We start from the raw sequence: 14,840 nt of genomic DNA on the forward strand, positions 1-14,840 counted from the left end.
AACTAAGATGCAGATTCCTATATGGCCCTTTAGAATTTCACTGGGCATTACTGGAGTTTTCCCCACTTCTTACGATCTTTAAACTTCCTCACCTTTATGACAGACCACAATGTTACAGCGGAAGCAAAAGCTCAGTATAGCTTTTGAAGTTCTCACTCTGTGCCTAGTGAACAGGAAAAATGAAAAGCACTCAAGATGCTGCACAGAAGATAATAACTCTTCCTTATACCAGACAAATTTTAGCAACACTGTTCCCAAAACAAAAGAGACGATTGCCTGAAAAGATATTGGGAACTCAAAATCTTTAGCTTGAAGAACTGTTGCAGTCTGTGCATTGTTTTGCAGTTGGAAATGCACAACTGACAGTAGAAATTTGTATGTGTCTGTGTATGTCTGCTGTGTGTGAAGTCTAGAGAGATTATTCCATGTTAATGAGAGCCAAGGAATTCCTCTAGCAACATCTTGGCTAAGTGAGAATCACATAATTTAAAGCTGGCCAGTGACAGCTTTAACTTACATGCCATTTTCAAAATTGTGTCTTTTTTCCTACATTTTTGAGGAAAGTAAAGCTAAAACTATAATCAGTTTTGCTAGCTCCTTCTATTTTTCATGCCCACTAACCATTCTACAAAACAGAGTTGCACCCTTAAATCCTGAAAGTGGAGTGTATGCTATTTCCTTAATGAACAAATACTGATTTTGCAGAATGAAACTGATAATACTACACAATGCTTCCCCCAAGTCTATTAAATTAAGATCGTGCTATACAGTCTGTAAATCACAGCAGATTATGCTTCTGTAGTCTGTATTCTTTCTCTTCTCTGACTCCCTTCTGGATTTTTTTCTGTAAAGCAGTCTGGAAAGGGACATCTTTCAATAAAGAGCAGTTGTTCTTTTCATTAATTTATTTGTTTTAGTGTTCCTAGCCATTGGATAATGTGATAAGTCTCCCAGTTTATTTTCTAAAATCTGTAAATAAATATAGACTAAAATATAGGGCCTTTCTGTCTGCAGCCACTCAAATCTGTCAGAATTTCCTTCTCTCACCATGCAGTAAAGTCTGTAATTCATAACACTTTATAAGAGCTTAATTTACAATTTCTACCATTGTACAAAGCAATTACTTAACAGTAACTCATCGAGTGTTCAAAACTGAAGCTGCAGAAGAGCTAATTCTCTAAAAAGACTCTAATTCTTTGAGTAACTCTGGACAAAGCTCTTGTTTTGGGTGAATTTTTTCAGCTTGGACATTGGCTCAGAAATCCCATCTAGACTAGGCATGAATATAACACAAGGCTGCAGTCTTTACACAATAAAATGTGTCACTGAGAACATCTGTATATAAACATAAACTGTAAGACAACAGTCAAGATCTTTATTACTACAGTTTTAATTGGATTTAAAATTATTTTCACCACACCAGCAAAAATTAATCCACCTTATAGTGTTGTTGTTAGGAGGGGAAATGTGGTATTAATGATGCAGGTTGACTATTCACAACCTTTCCATCCCTAAACTTCTTGCCACCCCAAACACTGAAAAGGAAAGGTATATAAAACTGCCTCAGTGTCACTGTTCAGCAGGTAATTAACAAGAAGATGGAGCCACCACAGAATTCCAGTAAAGCTACCCAATAACAAAAAGTAAGATTCTGTGCTTCTTTCTTTATTTGACCCTTGATGAGCACATGTACAATATCCATAATTGTTGTGGCTTACTAAAGAACTGAGGAAAGGCAAAAAATATTTCTTGCAAAAATTTTAGGGTAGTATGAGGCAAGACTCTTTTTACATTAGTACCATTAAAGGTTGGCTGTGGATTACAGTCGCAGAGATGCAAAAAACCTGTCCAAGACAGTATTTTGTTTAAAATTATAAAATCTCTATAGAATGATTCAGAAGTAGTGGGGTTTTTTTTAGTTCCTGTACAATAATTTAAAGATGAAGTAAACCCTCAACATTTCATACTAACTACCATTTCTTTTATTCTCAAAGTAATCTTAGTAGGTGGAGGGAGGGAGAGAGAAGCAAACCTTTTAAGCATTTTCTAGCTTGATGTGGGGGTGGAAAAAGAAGCTTGGAGAATCTGATAGTGACTGCCCCTTGAAAAAAATAATTAGCTTGAGAAAAGCACAGCAGTTTTAGCTGTCAAAAGGCACTGAAATCCCAGTGTCACCAGTTTGATCAGCTCATTGATAAGATATGCAAAGACCTGTTCTGAAATGAAGGAGAAGCAGTGATAGGGATCAGCATGTTTGTACTATGTCAGTTTTAGGCAGTGAAAAAAAAGAGATGATTGTCAAATTTGAAAAAGTAAAAATATATCCGAGAACTTAAACAGAGTTATAGTTCTAAGAATTATGCCTTAGCTAAACCTTGCCTTTCGCGTTTCTGAAAGAATAAAAAAAATGCACATTAAAAAAATTCATGAGCAAAAGAAAAGGAGAAAAAGCAGGACAAAAATCTTTGTAAACTGATCTCTTTCCCTTTCAACATAAAATAAATTAGTAACTATGCAAAATAAATTTTCCTTTAAGTTACTAATAGAGGAAGAAAAAAAGGATATTCCTGCAACTCTTTATATTATTTTTATTTACTGGCAGACTTTTTTGGTGATTTACAAATCAAGAAAGTCACAGTATCTGCCACTGAAAGTTTGTCACCTTTGCTAAAAATACCCTGTAGAGAGACTGCATATTCACTCGGGTTGAAGGTCAAAACTTCATTTTTTGTTTGTGTCTTTTGAAGAAAAGCATATTTTTCCTAGTCAGCCAGTTTCCAGTGGAAGCTGTACATTTGTAAAATGGCTGGCTAAAGACTAGAAGCTCTTTGTGCAGGGTTCATAGTTAGCTGTATTTTTATAGCATGCTCAGCACGCCAGAGACCTAACCTCCTGGGTTAGGGCTAACCATAGCCAGTACAATACAAGAAATATTTGGAAAATAAAACCAGAATGGGAACATGCTAAGGGGGATTGCAGAAAATAACTGTCCTGCTATCTTCCTACAGCCTCTATGCATCCACAAACACACCGACATCCACAAATAAAATCTGATGTATAAATCAGTGTATCCCCAGCTGCTAGAAAATCATCATCAATATTCTTTCTTTGGGAAACGAACCCTCAAAGAGCAACGTCTACTAGCAGTGCCTACCACCCTGTCATTTCTGCTTTTTAGGGGGAAGAAAACAACTTGACTGTAATATTAGAGAAAGAAAAGTTGGTTCCTGGCTTTCTTTGCAGGGGTGTGAATGATGGGAGCAATCATAATAGCAATAACCCTCCACCAGCAGCTGACTGTCTTACTCTAATCTACTTTATGTACAGCACTCACGATGATGTACAGAATTTAAAAGGCCACAGGCCCAGCTATACACAGAAACACATGCACACAGGGTGTTGCTTTGATTATATCCAATCACTTCAAGAATGGTTAAAAACTTTGTTTCTACAGAGCTGAAATAAGAGCTATCTTTTCTGGGAAACAGAAGCATTTGCCATTTCTGTTTTCACATAAAAAAGAAATAGAAATGCAACACAGATAATAATAGCTGATCAAATGGTACTTTTTGATCAAAAAGGAACATAAATTAATTCAAGAACCATACCATTTAGGAGACTTGATGCCTTCTGCATTGAATCAGGACAAGCAGTTGAACTACTACTATCCTGACACAAACAAAATTTTAAAATGTCAAGAAACCACACTGGATACATTTTTGTGATTTTCCATGTATCTCTGGGAAATGCAACACACATATTATTTCCTTACTACAATTTTTAAAGATGTTTAAAATTTTGCTTCCAAATATAGATATTGCAGAGAGTGACTGAATTTAAGAAAAATGATCATTCATACAAAACTAAATATATTTTTTGTGAAAAATAGCCACAATCCTGACCTTTTCTCAGTCAGCTGGATTTTTGCCAAAATACAAGTAGATTAAAATACAGGACTAAAAGACATTCCAAGATATTTCTACAATAACTCTCCTATACATGAAATTTCCTTTCTACATCGAGTATTAAATACACAACATATAAATAATTAAATAGGTAAATAAGTTTTTAACTTTTTTTTTCCTTAAAAGAAAAACAAAAAGTGGTATTATTACTTCCGATATAGACTATTTCAATTGCACAACTTCTTGCACTCCAAGTCCAGTGCATTAAGTGAAATGCTATTCAGTTAAATTACAGAATCTCTAGAAAGGTATTAAATCATTCCAATGAAAATTTTAATTATTAAGAAAACCTAGATTATAATTATTTTTAGCTAATTGGATAAGAAAATATTTTTTAAACTCCATATTTGAGATGGTGAATCTATAATATTCCTGCACTGTCTCTTGGTTTTGAAATGTGGCATATTATTCAGCTGTAGCCCTTTGATGTGTGTTTTTCCCTCAATCCATGCTCCAACAATTCTGTCATACAGAGAACTGAAAATTAAGTTATTCTCACCAGCAATACTCCCCCACAAAGAATCTATCAAACCACAGATATAAACCTCAGAACAATCCCTGCCAGGTTTCTCATGCAAATGATGCAGAAAAACTTACAAGAGCACTTTAAGATATTGAGAACCCTTCAATACAACCCAGTATAATAACTTTTACTTGCTAATTTCTATGGGTCAGTTGCAAAGGAATAGACCTGTCAATCTTTTTCAGATGTAGCAGAATTTGTCTGTCTGCAAACAGGGATGCTTTGTTGTTGCCATAGATACTAATCCTCCACTTTCCTTCTGTTGACACAGCTAGTCACACTCTAAACTACCTGATCACACTTTTAATAGGCAGCTGACTCCAGTACCATAAAATGCTCAAATCAAGTTCACAACACTTGATGCATCCACTGTTGTATTAATAAAAAAAAAAAATTAAAAAAAAATTGTAATAAAACATTGTTTAAGGGTAATTCTATGACTCTTGTCAAAAAAGTAGATTGTATAGGAATAGTGCCTGTCTAACCATGTCTTTGCTCCAGTTTCAACTGAATTATATTGTTCTAAGTGAATAAATTGTTATAATAGAGAAAACGTTATTTTGAAACCTCTCTTTATATCTCATGTTTCCTTTAAACACTGATTAAACATGCAAAATAGTATAACAGTTACACAGGAAGTAATTTTTTCTTCTTTTAACAGAATTCAGTACATTATTTAAATTTCAAAGTTTAAACCTGACAAGAAAACAAATGTGAAAGTGACTCACACCCTGCAAAACAGCTGAAAAAGACAATTTTAATTTGGATGACTTCAAATTTTGTGATGCTTTAATAAATATTCTAAAATTAAAATATGCTTCAAATTCTATTCATACCTCTTTGGCTTGCAAATCATATAGTCAGAAGGAAGCCTTTTTCTCAGATTTAAGCATCCCTAGGGGAAAAAAAAGAAAAAAGAAAATAAAAGAAAAGTTCAATAGGTTTTCTTGTGTCTGGGTACAAATAATTTTACAAGATTTTCTTTCATTATTCATTGCTTAATTAAAAGGTGAAGGGTATAAAAACAACAAAATGAAAGTGCATTAAAATGAACTATTTAAGTTAAATGATCGTAAGTACTGGATAACCCAAAACACAGGCTTTTCCTGAAAACTGCCAAATAGATAAGCTTAGAAATCTCATGAATTTTAACAAAAGTTGCTATTCTTGCAATACAAGTGCAGGCATTTTGCAGAGCATTACTACATACACAAATACACAGAGGTGCACAAATATGGGCTACTAGAGTTTCACAAAGGGAAACTCCTTCCCGGGAAGGGAAGGGAAGGGAAGGGAAGGGAAGGGAAGGGAAGGGAAGGGAAGGGAAGGGAAGGGAAGGGAAGGATAAACAAATCACCTTGGAATTTATTTTACAGGATAAGAATTTCCAAAAATGAGGATTTAAAATCCATACTAGCACTCTTCATATGGATATTCACAAATAAAACTATAGATACCTATTATGTATTTTTCCATACCTCCTTATGTGTCTCTAGCAGCTCACACAGTTCTACCTTCCTTTCTTATCTGCAGTCAGAGGGCTTAGGACAGAGCCACCAATGCCTGGTTCAGAATTTAAAGTTCAGAATTTAAACACAGTTTTTCCAGTTAATTAAATTGATAGATTGCATAAGAACTTCCAAATAATTAACACAATTCTGAAGTATTCACAATTTTCATGTGCACTGAGCAACACTTAACACTTTTTCAATTTTCTTCCATCCATAGGCTAGACACAGAGCATGCTAGCATGAACACACATATAAACACACATAACACAACTCAGCATTCTCATTTAATTACTAGATATGGAAATGGGAAAAGTTCTAATAGGGTACCAGCAATTGTACTTTGTAGAAGAGGCGGACACACTGCAGAATCAAAACTTGTGCTTTTCACCCTAATACTTTAAGGGCATTTCAGATTGCAGAATTGATTTACAGCTGTGAAGAAGCAATACCTGTTTTAAATCACTACCTGGGACACCATTCAAAGAGGGAGTCTGAAGGGAGAGTGAGTTCTGGCACTTTAAGCTATTCTTATCTCACAAGCACATGAATTTTATAATCTTTTTCTTTAGGTAGGCCAGCTAGTGAAAGAAGGCCATGTCTGTTATCATTGCCCTATATATCATTGCCATATCTTTTACCTGCACAATTAAGGCCAGTGCTTTTAAATTCCTTATTTGTTCTAAAATTCACTTGTGCAACATCACAATCAAAATGTCAGCAGCCACTTAAATTTTATTCAGAAAAATGTTTCTACATCAGTTATCAGTAACAGTCCTAAGAACAAGATAAGAAAGTGAGCCTTTTTCTAAAGAATCCTTACAAAAAGTAAGGTTTCTCTGTTTGTCTCACACCATTGACAGCACTCAGCAATTATTCTTGTCAGCATCAACAGCATTATGATTTTTTGTATAGTATTGAACTTATCATTGTACACAGAGACACAAAACTTCTACCTTCAGATGAAGACACATCTATCATTAGCTTTTCCAAAGATACAGGGAGTCATAGCATTTGCCTTGACCTTAAAAAAGCCCTGGATTTACATTACTCTTCTTTTTCTGGAAAGTAAGGTGGTTTTACTACCTATGTGATAAGTGGTACACACTAAACTAAATCATAAACAGGCCAATTAGGATCAGTCTTGAGTTTTGGGTGTCAGTTACAAACTATCATTTTTTACATTCAGCTGTACCTGACTACTCCATTCTTTGAAAACTTCCAAAAGAAAATGAATAAGCTTACTGGCTGAATAAATTATATTTTAAACACAAAGTTAAACAGTGGGAATTTTTTTCCATATCGGAAATCACGTCTCCATTATGGTTTTTTTTCCCATATAACCTTGTTTGTTGTGGTATATATACTTTCCTTCACTGAAGCAGCACAGGAAAATGAAAATGTGAGATTGTAAAGCCAGTTTTGCCCACGGAAGTCAAATGCACTTCAAATAGTTTAACATGACCCCCAGCTATCTAGTGTGTGAACAAGTTTTAGGATATTAATTCCTAAACTCAAACTAGGAGACTAATTAACTTTAGAGCAGACTTCAAGAAGATGGATTCATCCTACCAGGATGCTTTAGTGGGCCAGTATTCTAGGAATTACTACTTAAGCAGTACAGGCAACACCAAACATACATGCAAAATCTGTCATTTTACTCAATCCTTTGTGCAAATTGCAAAAAATAATGTAATTTTCCTGTTATAGAGGATTTATAAGAAATTCAATTAAGAAAGTCTAATAAAAAATAAAACAAAAAACAAACAAATAAACAAAACCCAAAAAAAACCCAAAAAACCACAAGAAAAAAAACCCCTTTAAATTATCAGAATTTTTTTACAATGCCTATTGGAACTATTTCCCAAAAACAATACATTACTGGAATTATTTTCTTTTCCTTCACTTATGTTTTACTGGTAAAGATGATCTATCATAGATCAATTTCCCACTGTTTCCAACTGTTTTTCTTCCAGTCTGCACAATGCAACTTCCCACTTTCAACAAAAGAAAGGATTTAGAAATCCAGGAATATTGATTTTATTCCAAAGCCAACATCATATATCTTAAGTGTGCACCAAACAACGGAACTTAATTTACCATCATGCACATGAGATGATTAAGGACAAACCTTTTTGTAAGAATTGCTGATCAGAAACAGAAAATAGGCCAAATAGGCCAGAACCTACTTAACAAGACTTTCTGATTAATTACTGATGAAAAATGGAAAAGCTGATTGATCAAAAATTAATATAAATACAAAATTCATATTCATTCACTTCAATTCAGTGTTTCCCCTATCAATTTTTCTCAAAAGCAATTCACTCCAGCACATAACCTATTTTACTAAGTTCTTTATGCTTTGCTTGGTTGTAAAATAACTACCATGAAAAATTCTAATTGCCATAGAGACTCAAAGTCTTTATAGGTCTTTATTAATCTAATTAAATTCTAAAAGTGCTTGTAAGGTAACCAAAAATTGAATTGCACTCCATGTTTCTTTCTGTGATGCTTTGTATCACAGTGGCCCTCAATCATGGTATAGATTGTCAATCATATATTGAAGATTTATTTGTATTTTTTTCTCTTCTGATGCATAGAATTGTTTAAAATATGTTGCTTCTGTAAAATTGCAGTAGTAGTAGTAGTAGTAGTAGTAGTAGTAGTAGTAGTAGTAGTAGTAGTCGTCGTATTAATAGTAGTAGTAGTAGTCAGTATCTTTTTTTCCACAAAAATGGAGATACCCCTCTAAATTAAAGAAAACTCTTTGCTTCTGGGTAGAGAGAGAATGAAGGTGGAAACAGTGCATGAAGGGGTTTTTGTTGCACTTTTGGTTCTTTGTACTTTGAAAAAAATATATATTGTTCCCAAAAAGATTACAGAACACTACCCTGCTGCTAATAAATAATAGGATGCATTTTGTCTATTGTCCAAAAAAACCACTTCAGTCACTCTTATTCCTGAGCAATATTTTATTTCAAAATTAGAGCAGTATTTTTGCTGTGTTAATAAATGGCAGATCGAAATTTGCTTTCATTTATTAGCTGCATTTAGAGGTCCATTCTTCTAAAATGAATTTTTAAATGTGGAATTTTTCAGCTTTTGTGACAATTCTCTCCCATTCAAAAATAAATCAAAATAGTTAATATATAAAAGTTCAAGATAGGTGAGATTCCAGAGACTAATCCCTGGGAAAAATAAAACATAGTATCAAAAAGCCATTTACACAATTCTAGTAGGTTTTGGGGTGGGAAGAGTAATTCAAAGGATGAGTGTGATGGTGAAGTCTGGAAAGTTACTTAAATGCTTTTCAAACCTACTTTAGACCTGTCTATGAATATGCTATGAATCCATTGTTCAAGAAAGATATTCTTCCTGACAAAATAAATGAAATCTGTCTTGATTGACAGCTATGACAAAAAGTTCTCCTTGGCATCTGTGGGACCAGGATTTTTCTATAGGGATCTGCCCTGCTTCTTATTTCCTATCAGTTCAAGAAAGAATTGGCCTCATAGCTAGTTGCTTTGGCATGAAATGAAATGGTATTTACACCCAGAAAGGATCTGCATTAATCATATTTGGCTGGATGTGAAGACATTCACCTACACTATGAACACTTTTATGTGAGATAACGAAAGACTTTTGTACCCCCAGATCACCATATTTCCCTGATTGTGAGACAACTTGCCAAAACAATTTTGATTAAATAATAACATTAGCATGAATTAATGACTTTTCATTAATATCATAGAATGCAGGGTTTTCCTGTTATGTGGGCAATAGTGAGACAGAAGTTTAAGACAGTAAACTAACTGAATATGATGATCAGAGAAGGACAGTATTGGTTAATTAAAGATTTTTAGATTGGTTTTTTACACTGTAAAACACTTTGCACTGACTATAACATAAAATTGTTATGCTTAAAGAGATGCATCTTACTGAAGTTGTTTATATGAGTGGTATATTTCACATTTGCAGCACACCTCATAAGCTAACCTAATAAGGTGAATATTTGTAGAAGTGTGTCCTTTCCGTGCCTGCCTAAGGACAGCTAGGTCACAACAGTAGTGTCTGACTACTAATAATGAACAAATTCATTTACAGCACAAAGCATTTGAAAAGGTAGATGCCTACATGGATGTATTTGTAAGAAAACTACTCCCTCTGTTTGCATCCATTCACTGGGGTTGGCTAATAGCCTCAAAATTTAACATTGCTTCTTTGTGAATAGACAGCATTCCTGATTATCAGTTTAACATCTGAGGGTATACCACAATCATCACCCCTCCTGATGACAAAAATAATGTCTGAAAATCAAAGATAGTTTTATTTTCCAGAAAAATGACTGATTCAGTACTTTTAAAGGGTTATTTTTGCATCTGGTGAATTAAGAAATTATTTTACTGCTGTATTTGTAGATTTATATTAATTTGTATATAAAAAGTAGAGCTCTGACTGGCATGAACACAATCTTTAGCTGTATTTCTACTGACTGTAGTAAGATTTCAGATTACTTTATGCAGTCTTTAATACTTGTTACTCTGTAGAAATTTGCATGTATGTACAAACATTAATGGCTTTACAGTGAAGCAAGGATTAAAGAGGCTTTATCCTTTTATCTTTTTCATCATTATCAGCCACATGGTATGAGCTCCTGTAGTACATGAAAAAGAGCATCCTCTGCATTTATGTTATGGGAGTATACTCTTGTTATGTGTGCCTAGAGATATATTAAATAAACATAGCACTTCTGTTTATTAGTTCTTTATGTATGATTAATACGGCAAGTGGAAAAAAAAATAAAAAAAGAAGCTGTTTTAGAAAGTTAGAAAGTTTGGCTGACAGCATATTCATATAGTTACATGCAAAATATTTGCTGCATAGCTGGAGATTACCTCAGATGAGGAATAGCCTTCACACACAAGCTTAAAAATAAAAGGCAGGTCCACACTGTGAAACTCCCTTTGGGTACATAAAGAAGAGCTTTGTATAGTCTGGGTTCACATGTAGGTTAAACTAGTTGAAGGCCACTAAATAGCTTTGGATGTATTTATTTTTTTTCACCATTTGCATGAACCTAAAATGGTCTTACAACAAGGAATAAGTTGGATTCAGGCCTTTTTTGGTTTCCAAATGTGATTTGGGCCAACAAGAAAAAAACCTGAAAGACAAAAAATAACAGAGACCCAAATCAAAATGAAAAGTTTGTGCTGTAATTCCACAGATAAGCTGAAGTCGTTCCTGCTGGTGGCAAACAACAGTTCCACAGTCGACAATGAATCTACATATACAAGATCTCTATAAAGTCCTAAGTAGCACACTGCTGAGTTAGAACTGATGGGTACACTTCTCCAAAAATTTTCTATCTTTTCTGCTTCTAAAGCTTCTCACAAATTCTATTGCTGTTGTTGCTGTTACTCTTATTTCTACTAGTATTATTATTACTATATTTCAATGTCTCTATTTTATGAGAAATTTTACATTTTTGTATGGGCTAAAACATACTGTGGATTTTCCTTTTTGAGCTTTTTGTTTTGTTTTGTTTTGTTTTGTTTTGAGGGGATTTTGTAGATGAAAATTTAGTTATTTACATGATACTATGGACTATTTTCTTCAGTCTTTCAATATAATTTTTAAAAAATCTTATTCATATGCATGGAATTTTACATACCTAAAGCATACTCCATGGAGAATGCTGATATCCAGGGAAAAAGGTACGTGGATTACAGTCACAATTTACACAGTTGGGAATCTGCAGGCAGAACAAGGCAGAACACAAACACATCAAGATGAAAACAATTGTGTGAAGTGATGCAATTCCGCTGGCTTTTAATACGATAAAATCTTTTGAAGCTCAAAAAGTCAGAATCTTAAACTAGTTCTGTAAACCCTTATTTGTGTTGAGCTTTCCCAAAACAGGAAAAAGCAGGATTTCATAAATCTTGTTTTACAAATATGTAATTATGGAACTAAATTCAGAACTTGTTTGGTTTCGAAAATGAATTAAATTCAGGCATCTTTTTGGAATGGAGTTTCTAACCAGAATGGTCACTTAGTTGTAGATAGACAGTGATGCTGCTGCAGCTGCTTCTATTCATTATACTGTATTTCATGTTTTCTTCACTGTCAACATTTTATACAGTGAATGAGCCATGTTAGGGAAGGACTTATGCACTACAGAAGAACATTTCTGAGCTACTCTGGGCTTACAGCTATGCATGTGAGGGCAGAATCTGTCCTAATGAAACACAGGAGAATTTACTGAAAGAATTCCTCTATTTATCCCTCTCCTGATTTCATTTTTTCTGTTTCCTCACTTATCAAATAAAGCAATAGCTTTCTTCCATAACTTCCGTAGCAAGTTAATTCCCAAGATTCCCACTTTGATACTTCCAAGTTCCTGGGAACTCACATTCCTGCCAAGAGCAAAACCATTTAGTAAATCTCTAAGAGCTTTTGTAAATAGGAGGCCACACAGCAGATTAATCAGACATTCAAAGCAAATAGCTGAGAGGTTTGGTAAACAAGATTTCTGATAGAGACTGTTGAGATATACACACACACACACACATACATACATATATATATATATGCACATAGATATGTATGTGCATATACCCACACACACACACACACATATATATATATATATATATATATACAGATATATATATATATATATATAAATATATACACATATATATATATATATATATATATATATATATGTATAAATATATGCAATATATGCACTTGCATTACAGCCAGGAAAGTATTCATGCCTGGGACGATTGCATTATTAGTCACAGCACTGTGACCTCTCACCCCAAGTGATAAAGTACACAGGTCAGAATTGACAATACATACTCATGGCTGATCATGGCTGCCAGTTATTGATCCAAAGAGGGGAAAAAAAGAAAACTTTGCAGGAAAAAACATTGCTCTGAATTACAAACATGCATTCTCCTGAGACACAGCAACTCTCTGGGTTTTTCCCACTGGAGCTGGAAAGCAAAAAGTGAGTTCAGCCAGTATTTAATATCAAGTGAATGCGGTGTTTAATCAATACTATTCTGCTTTTGTTCCACGATGTGGAAAGCAGTGTCTATTCATTCAGTAAAGGTTAATGCTAAGGGTCAAGTGATTTCACACTCTCTGTAGGATCCACAACATTTCAGTAGTTCAGATGCCTTGGACAATGATGACTCAGTTGGACTGATTTATTGCCACTCTAAGGTCCTGCTTAATACTAAAGTGCTATCTTATGATAATACCTCAGAAAATAGCACTGATAAAAAAAGAGGCTATAATTACCTACATTTTGAAGTAATGTCTTCATCTCTAACATCCGATAAAGATGTAAGGTCCATTTAAAATTATATGCTCCTTGTATTAGCAAGTCAGTTAAAGCACCTATTATCAGTGTTCTCTGGTTTATGAAATGCTATCTATGCAAAAGGAATCTGGCTGATGCATTAAGAAAAATGCAAATTGCAAGCAAATCTAATACTGTACCTCATTGAACATACATTTTAATGTATGTTAAATGTCTACCTGCACAAATAAAAAATTACTCTTCTAAGAAGACTGATTAATAAGATGAAAAAGGAGAAAATTTTAAGACAATGTAGAATAAAAATATAATAATCACAGATATTCTAATTGGGCTTTAGCATGTGTGACCTCATAAACAATAGTATGCAAAATTCCTTGTATTTTTCTTCCTCTAAAATTTCTAACTTAAGGGTAGATAGGCAAAAAAGGGAAGACAATAAACTCCCCCTCAATATGATACACTGAAAGTGACATTAAGTGAGGTCATTGTCTAAATGAGAAAGCATTTGACTTTGTCAGGGGTTCTAATTTTGAACATGTTAGGATCCCTGCTTACTATTCAGCAATGTCTTATTCAAGATGTGTTTTATATAATGAAAGAAGTTCAGATGTCACTAGGAAAATAGTGTGAGAAGAATTAATTGGAAGGCTTATCAGACAGAAGTAGTTTAGAATCCAAATCTATCTAATGTATCATTGAATGATGAATATACCAATCAATTAGCAAAATAAAATAAATTCTGCAAATTTGACTGAAGACATCCTATTATTATAAGTGGGAGGATATTTGGAACAGTTAATTACTCCTTATTTTAGATTCTAAGTATGCAAAAATCCTTTATGTGAATTTTAAATGTCCTTCTCTCCCCCCAATTACAGATATTTAGAAATTTTTTCAGACTTGTTTTAAATAATGGTGTCATGTTTTCAATAACACTGTGGCAGATATAGAAGAAAGACATTTTAATGTGAAATAAAGGGGTAAAATCCTTCATTCTTACATCTGTAGGTCCCCATGTTTTCTTACAAAAAGATTAATCAGTGCAAAAAAAAAAAAAAAAGATAAAATGTCCATATGCTATATTTATTGAAATAGGCTAGTTTTTACAAAAAAAAAAAAAATACCTTACATGGCAACCACTTTTCTCTCTTTGGTGGAATAAATTGTTACTGATAATATCAAAAGTTTAGTCCGTAAATTTCTTTCCACTCTTTGACTGTACTGAATAGGAAATGTCAAAAATATCATAGAGGTCTAAGAATGATACTGAAATAATATACTTAAAGACCAAAACAGTCCCTCTCCCCACAAGACCCTGTGCTTTATTTTATAGATTTGAAAAGCTCTAAATTGTTCACAGTTCTAGTCAACAGATTTATAATATCTGACATCTGTTGAGTTTTTCCTCTCCCAACAAGGTTTCAGTCACAATCTGAAATATAAACCCCTGCCACCCTTCTAGTTAAAATTTTGTACAGAAGTTTCAATGGCAGTGTACTTCAGAGATA

At 33.7% G+C, this 14,840-nt stretch overlaps 1 long non-coding RNA gene across 2 annotated transcripts in view; it reads right to left on the reverse strand.

Moving 5' to 3' along the window:
- LOC116184572 (uncharacterized) overlaps positions 1 to 12,557 on the reverse strand; it is a 32,758-nt gene extending 20,201 nt beyond the window's left edge. The window contains exons 1-3 of one of the 2 annotated variants that reach the window (XR_013341687.2): positions 11,668 to 12,557; positions 5,967 to 6,051; positions 5,325 to 5,383 (exon numbers count right to left, since the gene is read on the reverse strand). This is a non-coding gene — a long non-coding RNA (uncharacterized LOC116184572). Of the gene's footprint in view, positions 1 to 5,324; positions 5,384 to 5,966; positions 6,052 to 10,891; positions 10,948 to 11,667 lie in introns of those variants that run through there. The other variant, XR_013341686.2, reaches the window with a different exon arrangement.
- Positions 12,558 to 14,840: the final 2,283 nt, after the last annotated feature.

This window comes from Lonchura striata, chromosome Z, assembly GCF_050655825.1.
Source record: "Lonchura striata isolate lonStrDom1 chromosome Z, ASM5065582v1, whole genome shotgun sequence".
Lineage (NCBI taxonomy): Eukaryota > Metazoa > Chordata > Aves > Passeriformes > Estrildidae > Lonchura > Lonchura striata.